The sequence below is a fragment of the Camelus dromedarius genome, chromosome 18, assembly GCF_036321535.1.
Source record: "Camelus dromedarius isolate mCamDro1 chromosome 18, mCamDro1.pat, whole genome shotgun sequence".
In the NCBI taxonomy this organism is placed as follows: Eukaryota; Metazoa; Chordata; class Mammalia; order Artiodactyla; family Camelidae; genus Camelus; species Camelus dromedarius.
The window spans coordinates 29,010,546-29,031,536 of NC_087453.1; the positions used below are offsets into that span (position 1 = coordinate 29,010,546).

At 36.5% G+C, this 20,991-nt stretch overlaps 1 long non-coding RNA gene across 1 annotated transcript; it reads left to right on the top strand.

Moving 5' to 3' along the window:
* Positions 1-8,114: 8,114 nt before the first annotated feature.
* LOC135323397 (uncharacterized) lies at positions 8,115-20,721 on the top strand. The gene is made up of 3 exons (XR_010384981.1): positions 8,115-8,553; positions 14,606-14,761; positions 20,089-20,721. It is a non-coding gene; the product is annotated as an uncharacterized LOC135323397 (long non-coding RNA).
* The last annotated feature ends 270 nt before the right edge of the window (positions 20,722-20,991 follow it).

Here is a 20,991-nt window from a genome sequence, read left to right on the forward strand (position 1 = left end):
AACCCAGGACTCGTGCATGCTAATCACATGCTCTGCCACTGAGCTATACCCTCCCAGCCTGAATATTATTCTTTAAATCTGACTGTTAACATACTAGATTATATTTAGATATGAGAGAAAGGGTAGGAACAAGGAACAGTTGAGTGAAGGGGGAGAAGAAAGAGGAAGAAGGACGAGGAACTGAGGGCAGACTTGAGACAACCCTGCAGTGGAAAGCAGAAGGCTGCTACTGATGGACTGTATGAAGGCAAAGGACTTAGGGGAGGACTGACAGGAGAGGCAAGCATGGGATGAAGACAGATAAGGGTGATGAGCACCAAAGACTAACAGCGTGTTACTTACCATTTGCCAGGAGCTCACTTTATTACGAGAGCAGAGCTAATGACAAATGGCTCCCTGTAGAGTCACACTTCCAGAGCTCCACCCAGATGCCCCAGGTGAGCCAGAGTGCCCATCTCAGGTGCTGAGACCATTAGATGCTAATGGCTACCAGCTGCTCCTCTAGACAGCTGCCCAGTGTGTATAAGGGATGCCTTGCCAGGGAAATTACATCTTCCCCCTAAGCAACCAGGGACAAACTTAGAGCCCTGACTGGCTGATAGAGGAATACAAATCTGTGATGTGGCTTATACTCCAGAGCTGGCCTGTGGGACTGGGCAGAAGCTAGACCTCACCTAAGACCACATCCTTCCTGACCTGCTCCATCCCCTTCATTACAGGCTTTCTCCTGAGAAGTCCACCCTCAGTACTTCACACACATGGGGATTTCTGGTTCTGCTTCGAGCCTGATCTACATGCACGATGGCTACATAGTCCTTGTATGCAATCCTTCTTCCCTTTCTTTGTTTTTCAAATATTTATCAGTCCCTTATTGTGTGGGAGTCATTGCTTTCAAGGAGCCACATGTGAGGAAGCTGTGGTGAGACGATGAGTATTTAATGATTTCTATAGAAGTCGGTCTTGGTCGAGAGAGCTTTACAATGAACTTCAAAAGAATCGTTGACTTATATTTCATCTGGTCAATCAATTTCACAATTCAGTAAAAATAGTAACAAAACTGAATTTTCATGCTTTCTCCAAGTGGGGTCTTTTCAAATGAACAACTTTTTCATAAAGTTCTTCCAGGATTCTACCGCAAACACGTACCAAGTACACTCTCTGGTTCCATTTAAACAAGAAGTTAATATGAACTCATAGATCAAAGTTTATTATGTCTATTCCTGCAAGCAGAAACACCTGAGATTAAGGAAATAAAACTGAATTAGGTTAGTTAATGAGCTAGTGTTATTAAACAGTTAACTTTATGTGCCTCTGAGGTGGCTTATTTATTCACACTCCGCTGTAACAGAAAAACTAATAAGAATTTGTTGTTTATGGTGCTTAATACAACTTGTTTTGAAGAAGAGTCTAGGAGCTGAGAAATGACTTATCTTCAAATGTCTTTTTAATAGCAGTGAGCTGTTGCACTAACTGTAAAACTGCACAGTGAGGCTACTCCGTAGAAAACAGAGGTAGGATGTTAAAAATGAAACCAGGAACCATGCTCTCCACACCTGTCAGGTAGCTGCCACAATCTTCAGGACCGCAAATCAATGGGTAGAATAGGCCAATAGATGGTGCTATTGCTATGTGTAATGCCCTGAAAAAGCAGAGGAAGAAGATTAAAAAAAAAAAAAGAAATCACAGGACAAAAACATATCCCTAGCTTCTGAATTCTCCAGGAGATGAGTGTTATTTCTTCATCTCTTCTGTCTGAACTTGAGCCATCACTTGTATTATCTCATCGAGTTAAGAAGTACTCAGTTTTTGTGTCCCAGATTAAAGCTTTGACCAACATGTCATTTTCATAAAGATGTTTTCAAGGAAGGCTCTCTAGTCAGTAGATACCTGATCTATCTCAACTGGCTTGAAAAAGATGTCTTAACCCACAAGCAGGAGAGGGAAATACTCACTGGCATGGAAGTCTTTAAAAACAGGACAGTGGAAAGCTCCTCAGAGTGTACCTGATTTCTCCAACTTCTGGTAGAATTATTCCACAGTTATCTTCTGGGGGAAAATTAGAATGAAATTATTCTTTAACTTCCTAAAGAAACATGGCAGACAATTTTCAAAGAAGCCTGTAAAATTCAAAAACATCTTTTAAAAGGCGCATTAGCCCTGCTAAAGGAAAGAGGAGAATTATAAATAGCAATAAACAGTGAGGAATCTTGAAAACATTGTTTCATGCAAGGAGAATGGATTTTTTTTTTCTTTTTCCTCTGTGATGGGATTTATCATGTTAGTGTTGGTTTGGTGAAATCAGTCTTCATGATTTGAAAAGTGATCTAGGTATAGAAAGGAAGTCATCTTGGGATTAAAAAAAATTCGACACAAATAATCAACCAAATTGTGAAGATTTTACCACATCTGACATGCATTTTAGGACTGATTTGTGGAGACAAATTGCTTCTGACTCCAAAGGTCTCAAAAGAAGATTCAGTCTTATTGAACAAATCCATTAAGCATCCTAAATTATTGCTACCCCTCAAAAAGTCACAATCAATGAAAAATAAGTTATGTGGTACAGCCAAAAGAGGGATAAGAGACAAGAAAAATAAAGCTTCATCAAGTTTGCAAAATTCTTTCTAGGCACTCAAGAGTCTTGGCAACCTCTTGAGACAGCAAAGATAGCTAATGATGATTACGTTAATTGAGCACTTAAGACACTTTACCAGCATTTTACCCCAATTACTCATTTAGTCTTTGCAATGACAATATGAGGTAGGTACAATTACTGTCCTGCTTTCCCAGCAGAAGACACTGAAGTACAGAGAAGTTAAGTAGCTTCCCCAGGGTATATAGCCAGAAAGTGGCTTTGATGGAATTAAAACCCAGGCAGGCTGAAAGACGCATGCAGCCATTTTTAGAGATAAAAATGGGCAGTGACATTTATATCATAAGCTATGAAAGGTAGAGTTAAATTTAGACCTAGGTCTTAAGGATTTGTGGCCTGATGGTCTTCCCTGATAACATCCTATTTTGATTCGGACAAACCCCATACTTGTCAGAATTACACTCCCCTTGACTACGAGCTCCATCGAGACTGCACCTGCCCAACTGGTCTCCCACACATAAATCCCCTTCACTTGACTAGTGTGCTGTTTGGAATTCCATGGCCGCTCATCCCTGCAGGCCCTGCTATAAATTGAGGCAGGCTGCTTTTCCAAGAATCTCCCCAGATGTAAATTCTTGCCTGAGAAGTCTGCTGTGGCTGGTTTAGTGCTGGCACCAATGATGAAATGAGAAGAGAGATATCTCCAGACTTTAAGACTCCAGACCTGTCTCCAATCTGGCAAGCAAAAGGGAGATTACCAGAGTACAGGCATTTGGCAATCCTGAAAGCAGGATGCCCAGTCTCCAATATTTTCCAAGCACACATAAGAAGGATAGGCCAGGAGTGCAGAAATTTTGAGAAATAGGGTATCACTCTCATTGGCCAAAGAGAGTGACTTTGCTGACTTTTTTTGGTTTATTCATGCTCCGACGGTTTTACAGTTTCGATAAAGGATGCTGAGTGTGTCTGTCAGTTTAGGCTAAGGTATGCTACAATAACAAAAGACACACTCTACCCCTGAATCTTAGTAGCTTAGAGCAACAGAGTTTTCTTTCTTGCTCATTTTACAGATTAATCACAGGTGGGCTTTGGCTCTTCCATCGGGAACCCACTCAGGCTGAAGGAGCAGTGGTTGAGGGAAGAGAATGATGGTTAAACCCCACGATTGTTCTTAGAGCTTCTGCTCAAAACTGGCGTCTAGAATTCCTGACTACATTTCATAGGCCGAAGCAAGTCACATGGCCAAACCTGATGTCAATGGAACTGGACAGTTTAATCCCCTTATAGGGAGGAATGGTCCCCTAATATGGGGAACAATAATACAATTCTCAGAATTACTGAATTATATTAGGCCTGGTGGGGAGCTTCTATCTGAATAAATTAAAAAGGCAAAAATGCAAGCAGGCTCTAGCAGCTTCAACTTAACATCATAAAAGAAATACTAAAGAAGTCCAAGCATCCAAGCTCCCCTCAACTTTTCTCAGCAGTGACATGTTGGCTAAAAGTCGTTGCAGGCTGTGGTGTTAACTTGAGCAGAGCTCAGGGGCCGCTGAGCCCAGAGAACAATCACTCCTCCATTTACCCCGCATGGGCCAGGTCACACGGCTTCTTATCTTGTAACACTGGCAAAAACCCAGACCTATTTGAAACTCACTGCATTGCAGCTCTTTTCAAGTCTGTTACCAGGACTTTATGAAGATTGATAGAGTGCTGGGAAGCCATGGGGTTGAAAGTCCAGATGTACATAAATCAAGTCATAGCATCATTTAATTCAGAATGTTTCTGCCCAAGTCATTACGGAGTGGAAGTGGAGAGATTTATGGTTAAGTCTTACGGGATTTGATGGTCTGAAAGGTAAGAGATATTAAATGTATGATTTAGCTCTAGGAGATATCACAGTAGTTTTAAATTGACTGAAGCCTCAACTGCAGTGGGTTTAAATGCATTTTAAATAATTGGAAATATATCTTGGGAGCACCTTGGGATGAAGAGTTGAATAGGATTTTTGGCCATCCAAACTATGATCTGATTTACATAAAGAAAGAAATCTACCCATCAATAAAAATGCATGTCAGCAACTCTCTTTATATATTAAAGCACTGTTGTCTACTATAACTAGTTCTAGATCTAATCATTTTTACATAAATCTTCTCTAGGATAAGAACCCAAGATCCTTATGTCTGATGAAAAGAATTTCTCTGATCCTTTTAGTCTTGAGTCAGAAATCAATCTACATTTAAAATTATCTCAGTTTCTACACTGAGGGATATGAAAAGGCATCCCAGTTTATGCTCTCATGATCTCACACTAGCCAGACACACTGAATTTTAAGCTTTTAGAGCTGGTGAGGTTTGCTGTAATCTTCTCTGAGCCTGACCATTTTCATATTCCTCCTTTATTTGAATCTCTTGATCCCTTTTTCCTAGCAAAACGTATTCTTTAATTTTAAATTTTTAAGTAATTTTTGTTTGTTTTTGGTTTTTTATGTTTTATTTTTTTGTGAGGGGTTAATTAGGTTTACTTTAGAGGAGGTACTGGGGATTGAACCCTCCCCCCTTATATTGTTTTTATAAAAATTTATCAACAGATCCCAATACCTCAATGACTGAGGAAAGTTAATCTGTTAGCATAGGCCATGGTATGCATGTATCGATAGCCAAAGAAATGATATTCCAGTGGAAATTAAAGACAACTAAAAATGAAAAAGGAATATAGTTCTCTCTTTTGTAAGATCACATTATGGAGAAAACAGTATTTAAAAACAGTGATTCAAAAGGACAATTGGTTTATATCAATGTTACATTTCTGCTTACCCTTCTGAAAAATTTACAGACTATTTTGATGGAACTAACTCTTAAAGGAACAGAGACGTTTTCTCCTCACTGTGACCTCTGAAAATATATTCTCCATCATGAGGAAAAGACTGAACTCATAATATTTTTTCCAATTAATACTAAAATTAATTTATTTTTATATAATTAATGTCTGAGAAATTTTCAATGTGCATTTTATTTTATTAAATGCTATTTGTAAATTTAATATTAGTAAATTTTCTATAATTGTAATTATAATAGAAATCTCAACATCTTTCTCTGATGTTGTTACATTGTAAAATTGTGAGGTTGAATTTACAAGATAATGTTTTACAAGATAATATTTAAAGGTGTTCAATTCTGAAGTTCTTTGTTGGTTTTTTCAGTTAAGGACAAACTTCTTTAGTAAAGTGAGCGATTGCAACCAAGTCTCTGTTAAATTGGAGCATGTACATATAACTTAATCATAAAGATAGATATACTTGTATTAACTATCATCACGATGACATCATCAACTAATTATTTTACATTTATTATTTAATCTAATCTGTAGGAAACTGCCCAATGATTCCTAAAGTTGAGTTTTAAACTGAAAAGTGCACTATTGATCAATATGATACATTTTATAGTTTTAACCTCCTTTCCCAATGATAATTACCCATCATTCCTTTCCTTCTTTTCCTGTATATTGAGAGCTGTGTCGTTTTCACATTTTAATCTACATTACTTACCTCCCTTTGTTCTTTTGATTTCTGCCTCTTCTCCACCCAGTTAATCTACTCTTTAAAAGCGACATAATCTTTATTTATTGCACATTATCTTTTCTTTGTATTTAATTAAATGTTTATTTAAAGAATACTGGATGGAAATGGTAATAAAAATTCAGAGTAAGCAAAGGGCACAAAATGAAAATGTAAAGTATTTCCCTCCACACTTGTCCTACTCTCCAGAGAAAACTATTTTTAACCTGTTTTGGTTTTGGTTCTGGTTCTCCTGGTTTTTATCTCTGAAATTCTAAATGAGTGCTGTCCAACAGAAACGTAATGTGAGCCACATTTAACAAGTCCAGCAGATACATTTTAAGGAGTAGAAAGAAATAGATGAAAATAATTTTAATAATACACTTGATTTAACCCCATAATCCAAAATGTTATTATTTCAAATATAGTCAATGTTAAAAGTGCGAATGCAATATTTTAAATTCTTTTTTGATGTTATGCTTATTTTGTACCTAGAACATATATCAATCCAGACTGGCAACATTTCAAATGTTCAACGGCTGCAGATGGCTAATGGCCACCACACTGGACAGCACAGGTCTAGATAATATACTTTAAATCTAATTTGTTACTTAGCAATTTTAAACAGTATCTGATTTTCCTACCACGAAAATGAAGAATTTAACACCTTCTACTACCCATTCTCTTACAAATCTTGTTAAATTTGTATTCTTAGCTCTCCCATTGGCCATCTTTATTATTTTTAATACTATGCCTAACCTTTCCTTCTTACACCAATTAGTGGACAGTATCCCTTGAATTCCAGCTATGCAAGATATGGAAATCAGTATTTCCTCATTTCTCACTATCTCTCTCTCTCAGTACACCGCCAAACTTTTTTCAGCTCTATTGTTGCTTTTAAATTGTCAAGGCTTCTAACCTATACATTCTGTTCTATCGTAATTTAAATTTTCTTGTCGCATTTGAGGTTTCTAGGAACGTAAAACTAGTAGATGGTATTTAGAATATTATAAGTTTGAAAATATTCCTTGTAAAGTTAAGCAGTACAATTAAACTGTTGGGAAATGCAATCTCACACACTTAATCCATGCTACTTCAAGCAGAGTTTCTGAATATTAAGGACAAATGTTTCTTATCGCTCATCACTTATTCAGAATCATGCTTCAGTTTAGTTTGCTTCATTTGAATACCATGGCTTCATCATTCAACTTTATGTTCTTTTTGGATTCTCTTATTACCTTTCATTTACCTTGTTAACGAAGAAATATCCTGGCCATTATGTTTTTAGATCCTCACACTTTTTAATCATACCTTTTAATACCGGAAAGTGACTGTCTTCTTAAAGACTATTTCTGGCAGCTCACTAACTTCCTTTCCTAATTTGAATTTATTACCTTGTATGCCTGCTGCTGGGCTGTGATTCTGGGATTTAATTTCTTTGCTCTATTCATTAAATTCACAATTTTTTACCTACGAAGTATTCTTCTTTCAATAAAGATGTTTTATTGGATTATATACTCTAGTAATTTTTTTTCCCCCAAACACAAGCAAGAGAGTTAAGCTTTCTGAGTTTTTGTGTATTTGAAAATGGCTTTATCTTCCTTTCACCCTGGACAGGTGCATTTCAATCTTCCAAGACAAACATCAGATTTCTATAGTAGCCTTGCATGTTAAAAATGCAAAGTATTCGTGAGTTTCTACCCCTTGGAAATTAAACCCAAGTGAATCAGTTACACAGTTAGGGGATGAAATAAATTTTTGGACATCTCTCCATTAGCATGTTCATGGTGAAGCAATATCTCATACTTTACCTTTAGCCACTGTTTTGTATCTTTTGGGAAATCAAAAGTTCATTATACAGCCCTCCTGGTAGATCTTTGGGGAATTACAACACACTTTAGCCTGTTTAGAAATGTCTTTTTTCCTGCCCACATCTTATAAAGTCATAATTTCATGGTGGGTATCTTTGGGAACTTGTAAATATCCTCTGCAAACCAGGAGAAATGCAGACATGTTGGCAAAGCTGATCATTTTCATTGCGGATCTCACCCTTGCTTTGGCTATTTTTGTTATCCTATATGCTGTTTACTTAATAGCAGCCACAAGTATTTTCATCTCAGTCATTTTCTATATTTTCAAAGGAGAGATGGAAAAAAACTATGACTTCGACAAGGACAGAGTCTGGGTACTGGATTCTAGCGATGCTCCTGGGAAACCACGTGCAGGCAGCATAGAGAGACTCAGGCCCAGGACTCCTTCTGTCCATCTTCCAGCCCCAAGAAAAGGGGCCTCCTTGTCCAAAAGAGTGGTTCTCCCTTCTAGAGAGTTCGGAGCTCTGTGCCATGGAGGAGATACACGGAAGACTTGCCAGATGCAGCACCCACCCGACTGAGAAGTATCTTCTAAGGTGAGTATGTGGAATGTTCAGCTTCACTCTCCCTTTTGCGAATGAAATAATTCATGCATGTTTGAGATGAGAGGAGAAAAACAGCCAAATGCCTTGTATCACTGCCTTCCATTTGTCAAAAATGGAGTTGGTGGCCTCTACAGGGACTTCAAACAATTTTTGCTTTCAGCTAAAAAGTCCCATTTGCCCAGTAAATTTTGGAGTCCTACCTGATATTTTCTCTCCCAAGCATTGATTAGACACAAGTCAAAAATCTTTGAAATTTCAATTTCTATCTTCTTGAGCAGTTTGGCTAACTGGCTGGGTAAAAGAGAGAGTTCAAAAAAAATAGACGTTCCTTTTTTTTTTTTTTTTTTTTTTTAATTGAAGTATAGTCAGTTACAATGTGTCAATTTCTGGTGTTCAGCGTAATGTCCCTGTTATTCATATACATATATGTGTGTGTGTGGGTGTGTGTATATATATTCATTTTCATATTCTTTTTATTCTTTCCATCTATAAGGTTTTTTTTTTCCTTGACTCCAAGAAGCAAAGATAATCAGTAGTTGTCCTTGAGAGGACAGTGTGTTTTGAAAACAGTCCTTGGAGCAAAGACAGTGTGAGCATATGAAACAGCAGAAAGCAGATTTACTCTTTTTTTGGTTTGGTGTCCTGTGAACACTAGAGATTTTAAGGTGAAACATTTCAGGGCGATCCTGTAATAATACTTCAAATCCTGAAACTGGACTCGTTTGGAATTAGATGGTTGCTTGTTGATTACCCTGCTTTGGTCCAGTGGAAGTGGATGGATAAGTTTGGTCTTTGTTTTTGTCAGATCAATGGCATCGATGCCCTGTGTCTGGATTTTTATGATATAAATCCAAATATATTATGGTAGACAGATACATTCGTCTCAAGAACAGTATCTGATTACTTGCAGAAGACTCAGTATGTTGATTTAATTTTAGCCGTTGTGATAACTACTTCTGAGAACCAAGCCCCTGTCCTCACATTTCATCTCCATTGCCTTGTGGACTTTTGACATCTCAACTTTTTAAAGCTTTTCTTCCCTCAAAACTAAAATTATTTTAGTCTATATGTAAGGTAACACTTAAATGCACTCCTTACCAAAAAAAAAAAAATGTAGTAAAATTGTATTCAAATAAAGACAAATAATAAGCTTAGTCCCATGAACAGCAACTATTTAAACTAGAGGATCTTGAGTGTTCTCACCACAATAAAGAAAAAGAGAAGAAAGAAAGAAAGAAAGAAAGAAAGAAAGAAAGAAAGAAAGAAAGAAAGAAAGAAAGAAAGAAAGAAAGAAAGAAAGTAACTATATGAGGTGATGGATATGTTATCTGGATTGATTGTGGTGAACAGTTCACTATATTTATATAGAAAAATATATGTACGTATAAAACATCAAGTTATACACCTTAAATATATACAATTTCCAATCAATAAACTAAAAAAAAAGAAATAGGTAAAATATGTCAAAAATTAATAAAAGCCCAAGGAAAGAAAAAAATGCTACATTTTAGAAAACAATGAGTTAACCTTAGTATAATATTATCCATGTTTCAGTCATCACATTTGCTTGAGCATAGTAACTGCAGCACAGGAGAAACTGATAAACTTTGTTGAATGAGTACAGATTACAGTAAGGGAGTCTTAAATAATTCTCCATTACGTAGTTTCAACTTTACGCACAGATGTAGAGGGGGTGACTTATCTGGTGGGGTGTAGGGTGCACAACCAGACCACACCTTAAACTATTAAACTACTGCTCCTGACTGCAGACCACCTGCATGAAATTTACAACTATTGAAGCATTGTTTTGTGATACGGTTTTTAAATTCAAAGAAAACTCAATTATCACACAAACATCATGGAAGAGGTACGCAGAGTTTCTTTTTAAAGATTATTTTTATTTATTTATTTTGGGGGGGTAATTAGTTTTTTTTATTTTAATGAAGGTACTGAAATTGAACCCAGGACCTTGTGCAGGCTAAGCACACACTCTACCACGGAGCTATCCTCTTCCCGTCTAAGAGAATGTTTATTTTTGTCTTTAAATCTTAATTCCCTCAGTGACATATATGGAAGGCCCAGAGGGAAGAGGACATAGCTTAGGTCAATTTCAATTCAGAGGAGACAGAAGGCTAGGTCCTGTATGGAAGGCATTGCCCGGAGTCAAGAATCCTAGGGAAGAACTAAGGGGCAGGGGTAGGAGAGAGGAACATGGAAAAGAGGAGAAGTAACATGACATATGAGCCTCGAGTGTGATTAAACTGAAGGATACGGAGGCAAACATATGATGTTGCCTTGCACATGCTTTTAGACACCTAAGTAACTTCAACCTTCGACTGTGCTAAAATTCAAGGTAATGGGCCACAGCTGTACCCCAACAAAGATCGCTTGTGTGGTCTTTGCCGTTTGTCCCCGTGTTCTCTTATGTCCTATGTGTTCCGAATGTAAAGGATAAGGGTTAATGGTAACGATTTGATGCGAAAGGAAACCAGATGTACTTTACATTTTGAATATCTTTTCAGGCTTGTCTCCACCACACACCCATCTCACAGCCGCCTTCACAGAACTTGCTGGCCCCACAGGGCACTGGATTTGCAAGCCCCGTCAGACTTTTGCAACTCCCTTGAGGTCCATTTTGCATCCAACACTGTGACCTCCCTTAGCCTCTATGTGGGTTGCAGAAACTTAAATTTAGTTCTGCTAACTTCTAAATGCTGTTAGTGAGAATTCGTTTCTAAGACATATTATTTACCAGCAATTCAACTAGGGCTCCTTTGGGTTTTAATTTATAGAACGTAGCAGCACAGTCTTAAAATTCAAAAGGACCTTGAAAGTCACTGAGATCACTTCCCATCCAGTTAAGAAATACCTTCTACAATATCCCTGAAAGATGGCGGCCTAACTTCTGCTTAAGCATTTTTCATGAGATGCATAAGGCAGCCTCTTGTTAAGAAGTTCTTTATAATATCCAGAAGAAAGCCGAGTCCCCACAACTCCCATCTTGTCAAACTATTTTTGATCTAATAAATGATCTTGAAAATAGTTGATTAACTACAGTGACTTCACTGGAAGCACATTCTAAGGAGAAAGAGGAGCTTCTCTCCTTATGAATCTTCCACTTGCTTCTCATTGAGCAATGTTGCCCTTTTGGTGCAAACAGGCCCCATTTAAGATCATAATTCATGAGAAAAATTAAGAGTTCATTGTGTACTTTAACAGAAGATTCTCTTTTTAAAAACTTCAGATACATGTATTTATTTATCTTAATTTTCTGTTTATTTATTGGAGGGAGGTTTATTTTATTTATTTATTTCTAATGAAGGGACTGGGGATTGAACCCAGGACCTCGTGCATGCTAAACACGCACTCTACCACTGAGCTATACCCTTTCCAACAGAAGATTCTTAATATGTCTTTTCTGACTTCTTGTATATATTGGCTAGGCAGGAATTTTGAAATTCTTTTCTTCTAATTTTCCTGAAGTCTAGGAGTGTTGCCAATTTGCACTGAAGAAGAGCATTGTATTACAGCACATTCATAACTATTAAAATATAATTCTAATGCACTGATCTGATTTCACAGCACATCAAAAATTTAATTCAAACCCGATGACTCTCACAGATGTCCACTAGTTTTCCAGTGGGTGTTGTTATGTGGAAGATCAAACAAATTTGAACATTTTGTAAAACTGGCAACCCAGTCAATAAAATTTTTTGTGCCCACAGACACAACAGCACTTTGAGGAACAAGAGATGCTAATCTTTACGGAAGGAAGCCCCTTTTATCAAGGAGAGCTCTGAGAGAGTGCAGAAATTTGGGAAAGGGATCCAGCTTCCCCATTTCTGGTAGAGTGGGGCCAGCCGAAGAGTATCTTGGGCTGGTGAGGGGACGTTACATGGCTACGGTCCCCATGGCTTTGTGATGAGGCTTGGAGGACTTCGAGTGTTAGAAGCCAAAGATTTTCTGGCTTTGTGGATGGCTGAGGGAGAGAAGCTCTCAGAAGCTACAAAATAAGGAGGAAGCTCAAGTTCTGGATGTATAACGGTTGCCCCTTCTCTGTGTCTGCTTCTGCTCACATTTCTAACAAATATAAGCTTTTGAATCTGGGAGGCCAATTAGGATTGTGACTACACCCCTTATGGGCAGTTTCTTTGTATTAAGTCAACGCCCCCTAGGCCTCTGTTCTCCTATCTGAAAAAAAGAAGGCTGTGAACCCAATGACAGACGCCTCCTTCAGGGCTAAATCACTGTAAATTTTACAAAATAAAATGAATTAGAAATATAAAATGTAATCAGCCAAGATGGCAATTTAGACAGATCTTTTAGCATTTTTCGAAACGCGTTGCTAATACCTGGGGGATACATGATGTGTGGGAGCCCCTAAGGGACAAGGTGACAGTTTTCAGGGCATTTATATAATTGAAGGGAAAACTCTTGGAATAAATTTTCTTAGAGATCCAAAGTTTACCTCCATGTCTCCATTGCACCACCTGCTCACAATTAAAGGATGACAACATATACCCACCTGCATCCCGCAGGCATCAATTACCCCTGATTATCAGTTAGTTCAGACAGGCTGTCCAAACTTCTAAAGCCATGCTTTTTTGTTGTATCTGCAAGCAAGTCACCTTTTCTGTACTCAATATTGATCACTTAGGTTACTTTCCCCATAGGATCTCAATTTTTTTCATTCAATGAAAACATGGTGTAAAAAATATCACTAGCCCCTCCTGAACTAATATTTTATTTTTGTAAGGGTTTATTGCAGAAGTGCTCTTTCCTACTCATTGTAGGAGATGTTTAACAAAACAAAGAAACATAATACAAAGATTTTGACTTCGAAGGTTCCCATTATGTTTCAATTTGAAAGGCTTCATGAACTAGACATGAATTTAAAACCTCAAAGTAATCAACCAGTTAACAAAATGTACTACTTTTTAAAAGTTAAAGCTTCAGTAAAACCTGTTTGCCAATTTTAATTTTATTCATTTTTAATATCCTGTTTTTAATGAGCAAATTAATCCAGGTTATCCAATTGATTTGCATTGTAAATCATCTTTGTGCCTTAGAAGGCAGACTTTGCTAAAAGTAAATGGATTGTTAAACAATAATTTCTTGAATATGGCACCAAAAACACAGGCAAAAAAGAAACCAAACTACATCATGATAAAAAACTTCTGTACATCAAAGAACTCAATGAACAGATTGAAAAAGCAATCCATGAGATGCAGGAATATATTTATAAACCGTGTATCTGATAAAGGGTTGGTATCCAAAATATATAAAGAAATATAATTCAAAAACAAAACAACCTGATCATAAAAATGAGTAAAGGACTTGAATAAACATTTCTCCAAAGAAGATACCCAAATGGTCAACAAGCACATGAAAAGAAGTTCAACATTACTAATTAGTAAGAAAATGCAAATTAAAATCACAATGAGATACCACCTCACACTCATCAGGATGGCTACTAGTAAAATCAGAAAATAGCAAGTGTTAGTGAGGACGTGGAGAAACTGATAGTCTTTGTCATCTATCCACTTGTCACCAATTACTCCACTGTGGGTTGACAGAGATTCAGCTGATCTAGGCTGGACATGACTGGGCTGGGCTCCAAGCGGCAGGCTGGGTCCATATCTGATCCACTGGCCCCGCATCCTCCTACTTAAGGCATGATCTTCTCATGGTGATGGCAAGAGTACAAGGAGGACAGAGGGACACTTGTGTTGACTTTTAAGGTGTAGGCTTCAAGTCTACCCACTGTCATTTGAGTTGCATGCCTTTGGCCAAAGAAAATCATGTGATATCAGTGGGGCAAGGAAGTGCCCTTCTTCCATGGAGGATATGAGAGGGGTAGGTATTTGCTGAACAATAGTTTAATATACCCACAAGACATAAAAATAGAATAAAATATTTCATAGTCAGTAACATAATCAATATTAATTGGTCCTTATTTGCTATGAAATGAAATGCAGGCTTAATATTGACAGAGTGAAGTCTAATATAGGAGTTGAAATCCATATGCTTTACATTTTTTCAGATTTTCTGAGACTGCAGTTAAACAGACATCGGGCCTAACTACTGGGAAGAAGTGTTTAGAAATGGAATCAACTTTTCTGTTGCAGTTTCCCAAGACTGGAAACAATTCAATCATGTGCCCATTGAACCCCTTACTCTGCCTCTATCATCAATACTGGTAGGTCCATTCCTCCAGAAATGTACACAGATGGGACCAAATGTCAGTGCCGTCTTGGTTAGAACAGGGCTTTGGGGGGGAAGCATTCTCCTGGGTCCACCTTTGACTGGGCTCTGAACTTGGGCAAGTCATATAAAGTCACAAGTCCACAGTTTATTTAGCAAAACTTGCCCAAGTTGGTAAATAGGTTGCTGTTCTGACTACACGAGATAAAACAGGGAAATGCAATTCAAAATATTCACCAGAAAATAGATATCCCTATTTATAATTTGTCTAGACTATAGTTTCTATAAGTTTAGTTCTCTTCAACAGTGCTTATTTACTCAATTTAATTTGTCTTTAGTTAGTAGCCCACTGTCTGTGTTTATTTATTTTTTTATATTAGCACATAGGAAATTTATTTAATATTGCTGACTTGAAAAATTATATGAATATATAGTTTATTTTTTAATTTTATTTTTAATTTTTTATTTATTTTACTTGAACATACATATATTCATTGTTGCATTCTTTTTCGCTGTGAGCTACCACAAGTTCTTGTATATATTTCCCAGGGCTATACAGTATAATCTTGTTTATCTATTCTACATATGCCTGTCATTATCTACAAATTTCGAACTCCCAATCTGTCCCTTCCCACCCACCTCTTCCCTAGCAACCACAAGTTTGTATTCTATGTCTATGAGTCTGTTTCTATTTGTATGTATGTGTGTATGTATGTATGTGTGTATGTATGTATGTATGTATTTATTTAGATTCCACATATGAGCACTCTCTTATGGCATTTTTCTTTCTCTTTCTGGCTTCCTTCACTTAGAATGATATTCTCCAGGGACATCTTTGATTAGTAGACCACTGTCTTTAAACGCAAGAACAAAAGTTTTCATTTGTTGATAAATAACCAATAGCATTCTTGGGTTAATTGTTCTTAGAGACGGCTGACAGAAATAGATTAGAATAAAAATGATCAGTTAGCTAACTGTTTAAATTTGGCTTTAATAATACAGGGTAGTATACTTGCTTTGAAATTTTCATTTCATAATATCACACTGCTCACAAAGGATATAACTTATTGAAGCAGGTAACTTTTTCTCATTCTTATTGTATGTGATAAATATCCCAATATATAATTCATGGCTTACTAAAATTCAATCAGGAAGCACTCAAAGTATTTAAGAAATACCAGAATTCACCATTTCACTTGCCATGTGAATGGCTTGCTCAATAAGAGAAAAGTGATGCATACATTCTAGGGTTTGTTTTTTTTTCCAATTTCTAGTTTTGATCTCTAGCAGTTCTACTAAATAACATCTCTATGAAACATTATGATTTCATGTCACTGTTAGTCTTGAGAAGTTCAAAAAAGCAATTCACAGATTTCTTTTCAAATAAGATTCATGCTTCTGAAATAGGCCAGCCAAATTTAGAAAAATATATTTGGAAAGGCTTTTTATTCCTAAGGGTTAGGCTCTTTACAGCTAGTTTTATTTAACTGGAGAGTGCTTATCATATGATTGAGAAAAATAATATAAACATAAGTTTCATGGCATCATGGGACTGTGTTTATATGCTCACAAATCTCAGATATGGAAATTAATCATTCAGAGAAAAAGAATGACTTTTGAAAATAGACATGACTGTAATAAAGCCTATCCATAGCCATATAAAATTCACCTTTCTGAAGTTATGCTAGTGTTTTATAAACACCAATATATGAATAAATATTAATTTTCTTGAATTTTTTTAGTCTGAAAGTATAGACTCTTCCAAAGTTCGTAAGTTGCTGTGTAATCATTTTCAATATTCCTGGAGATCAGCCAAGCTCAAAACTTCAAAGTGGAAATGATGACATCAGAGCACAGGACAACACATTATAAAATGCCCCCAAAGGAATTGCTACACAATAGACTTTGTTCCATTTTTTAAAATGATAAAATGATGAAATAGTCTACCTTTTAATGAAGGATGCTCAAGCCTCTAAGAAAGCCTGGGGCGCATGAAGTAAAGGATATGAACGCAAAAGGAGTTGAATTCCTAGTTACACAGCAATTGCTAAAGTGTTTCAGTTCTTCATTACTTCAGATCCTTTGCGCTGCAACTTTACAACTCCTCCTGTCAGAAGGTGGCTGCATCTGTTTTCCCACAACTTTTTTGTTTAATTAATTTATTTTTTATTGAAGTATAGTTGATTTACAATGTTGTGTTAGTTTCAGGTGTACAGCAACGTGATTCATTTATGCATATATATATATATATATGTATATATATATATATATATATAATATTCTTTTTCACATTCTTTTCCATTTTAGGTAATTAAAAGACACTGAATTTAGTTCCCTATACTATACAGTAGGTCCTTGTTGTTTATCTATTTTATTTATAGCACTGTGTATGTCAATCCCAAACTCCTAATTTATCCTTCCCTTACCCTTTCCCCTTTGGTAATCGTAAGTTTGTTTTCTATGTCTGTGAGTCTGTTTCTGGTTTGTAAATAAGTTTATTTGCATCTTTTTTTTCAGATTCCACACATAAGTGATGTCATACAATATCTGTCTTTCTCTGATTTAGTATGATAATCTCTAGGTTCATCCATGTTGCTACAAATGGCAATATTTTTTTATATCTGGGTAGTAGTCCATTGTATATAAATCTACCACACCTTCTTTATCCAGTCATCTGTTGATGGACACTTAAGTTGCTTCCATGTCTTGACTATTGTAAACAGTGTTGCTATGAACATTGGGGTACATGTATCTTTTCAAGTTAGGGTTTTCTCTGGATATACACCCAGGAGTGGGATTGCTGGATCATGTGGTAATTCTATGTTTAGTTTTTTAAGAAACCTCCATACTGTTCCCCATAGTGGCTGCACCAGTTTACCTTACCACCAACAGTGTAGGAGGGTTCCTTTTCCTCCACACCCTCTCCAGCATTTATTATTTGTAGGATTTTTAACGATGGCCATTCTGACTGGTGTGAGGTGATATCTCTTTGTGGTTTTGATTTATATTTCTCTAATAATTAACGATATTGAGCATCTTTTCATGTACCTGTTGGCCATCTATATGTCTTCTTTAGAGCAGTGTTTCCCACCTCTTGAATCTGGGCTGGCTTTTGGCCCAGAGAACACGTGAAAGTTAAGCCTGTTCCCAGCCTGTGTGTGAAGGGAACTTCCACTTCTGTTCTCTCTCGGAGTCTTCCCAGCCCCTTAAGAATAAGCTCCAGCCAGACTCTTGGAGGATGAGAGCACGTGTACAGCCTGTGTCCTAGCTGAGGCCATGCTAGACCAGCCTATACCAGCTGACCCCTAGACATGAGAGAGCGCCCTCGCAAGGTCAGAAGAGCTGCCTGCTTGACCCACACCTGGCCACGGATGCGTGCGGGAGCCCGCTGAGACCAGGAGACCCACCCAGCTGGCTCATAAACTTTTGGGCAGTAATACCTACTTTATTATTCTCAGCCACTACTTTTGGGTACTTTAACTCATGCTGAGAATGCAATTTTTTAGAAGATCTAAGTGTTTTTTTGCTTTTGCTTTTTATTTTTGGATTTTGAGTTTTTTGCAGAAATTTTTTCATGCTAGATCTGTCCAAACTCTCATTAGTTCTCTAGTTTTGAGGAGAATCTATTGGCTTGAGTACATTTTAGCAGAAACTCCAGTGTAATGTTTTCTCATCCTATCCCTTAGGCTTAATGAGCTGTAACAGAAAAGAAACTGAAAATAAATACATGCATATATGTATATGTAGAACTGAATCACTTTTCTGTATGCCTGAAACTAACATTGTAAGTCAACTACACGTCCATAAAAAATAAGAATTAAAAAAAGAGATTAGAAAGACCAGATTCCTCACCCCATAAAGAAGCAAGTTAGTTGAAATACAACTTGTTTCTTCTATTTGAAAGTACATTTTAAACAAGCCAAATAGATACCATATGGCCTGTCAGTAACTTGACCTTGAAGAATAATACATGGTTTGTGTCCTAGCTGTAGTTTCCACACAACGAGTGTTAATAGCTCCCTGCTTTTGCTCTTGTTGTTTTTCACAGACAGGACATTTATTTATTTATTTATTCATTTATTCATTTTCTTTCCTCTTTACTCAGTAAACTTCAAACCAGGTTCAAACTGAAAAAAAAAATCAGTAAATTTAAACTGAAATACTTCCATTTTAATGAAGGTTTTCCCAGTAACCATGAGCAAAATAAATCTCCACCACCGCTATGTTCATGTTGTTTTGTTCGTAACTCTAAGCATAGTACTAATTTTATATTGTGACTCTATTTATCCCCCTCTCTCCCCTTTTAATGCTTATTCTGAAATATGAATATACTTATATTATTAAATGGTGTCAGTCTATACATATTAGAATAAAACTTGATTGTTTCATTTAAAAATCATTATTTGTGAACCTACTTATGATTACTGAATATTAGCAACCTTGCTAATATTGGCAAACTTCTTACCAACTTGGTAGGTGGAAGATGGTAACTCATTTTACTTTGCGTGTTGACAATTACCTGTGAGTTTAAATGTGGTTCATATACTAAATGTTTTGACTTAGTAGCATAAAGCTTATTCAGGATTCAGATGTTTTTCAAAAATCCTACATCTGAGAATTGTTAAATCTTTCCTGGAGGGAGCTTTTCTTGAATTTTTCTCCATTTTTAATTTCTTTTGATTGCCCACATGCTCTGAAATTTATGAGCCAATCTTCTCCGTGTAGGAGGAAGACATGTGAAAGAAAAACCATAACTGTTTTAAAACTATACTAGAAAATTAATATTTCACAAATATATATTCTAAAATGCAAATACCACGGTCACCAGATAGCTTGAGAGCATCTCTTATGTCAGGTATTATTGCAAGAAGGCCAAAGTTAGCTCTTGAAACTTGCAGAATTAGAGCTCTAGAAAAAAGCAGTTCAAGGTTTCTCAAACATTAAAGTGTTCATGAATCACTGGACATCTTCATTAAAAGGCAGATTTTTGAGTCACTTGTTCCGAGGTGCATTTCTAAAAGCTCAAAGGTAATGTTGATGCTATTGATCCAAAGACCCCCCGACTCTTAGGAAGGCTTTAACATCTTGTTTTATAGACACAAAAAAATAGATATACCCTGATACTTATTTTTTTAATTAAAAAAAAACACACAGAATTTGCTTAAATATTTCAAGCTACCAAAATCCTGTGTGACATAAATAATATGCGAACAGACTGTTATGAGTAATAGAACATCTGCAGCTCTTAGAAAATAAAACACAGTTAATTAGGGATGGCATGAATTATGTAATCATTACTTTTAATGTTTTTGTTCTTTCTAGGTCATTCACACTACCAACGCCACATGCATAACAATGAAATGTTCATAAACAAGCAGAAATACCTGGGAGGCGTGGAGAGTTATAATGTTTCAATAATGCATGTGTTATGACACTATAACCTCAGAAAAGATAGATTTCACAACTCTAAAAGCTCAGCTTTGGCGAGGATAGGGATGTTCTTCACCAACATAGAACCAGCACTTGTTGAAATGACTTTGGAGCTTGAAATCTAGAGCCACCAAAATGCTCAAGAATTAACATCGAAAAATGTTCCTTTAAAATGCCTTAGCCAACCGAACACAAACGTTTTCGCCATAGCGACTCAGCCGACCATTGCTGTTGTTGGTCTCATCATGGTCCAAATGGAGCATCCTTTACTACCTGATTGAAGAACTGTATGAAACTGACTCCCTTCTAGCTTTGACCAGATGTGATTCCTTTCTCCACCGTTAACACCCTGTCAATACGTTACTTATCACACTTACAGAATTCTGTATTTTACTTGCTCTAATTATTTGTCAAATTTTTCCTGTTTCATCCTTAGATTATCCCTCAACTTTAGCAACTGCATCTCAGCTGCTCTGTATTCTCAGCAGTGCTTAAGTGCTGTGAATATCAATAAACATTTTCCTGAAACAACAAATCTGTTCAAAATCTATAGCCACTGACCTGAATACTGTACATCCAGAGGAAAAGTGGAATTTTTTTTTTATTGAAGTGCAGTTACAATGTATCAATTCCTGGTGTATAGCACAATGTCCCAGTCATGCATATACATATGTATATTTGTTTTCATATTCTTTTTCATTAAATGTTATTACAAGATATTGAACATAGTTCCCTGTGCTAGACAGAAGAAATCTTTTAATCTATTTTTATATATAGTGGCTAACATTTGTAAAT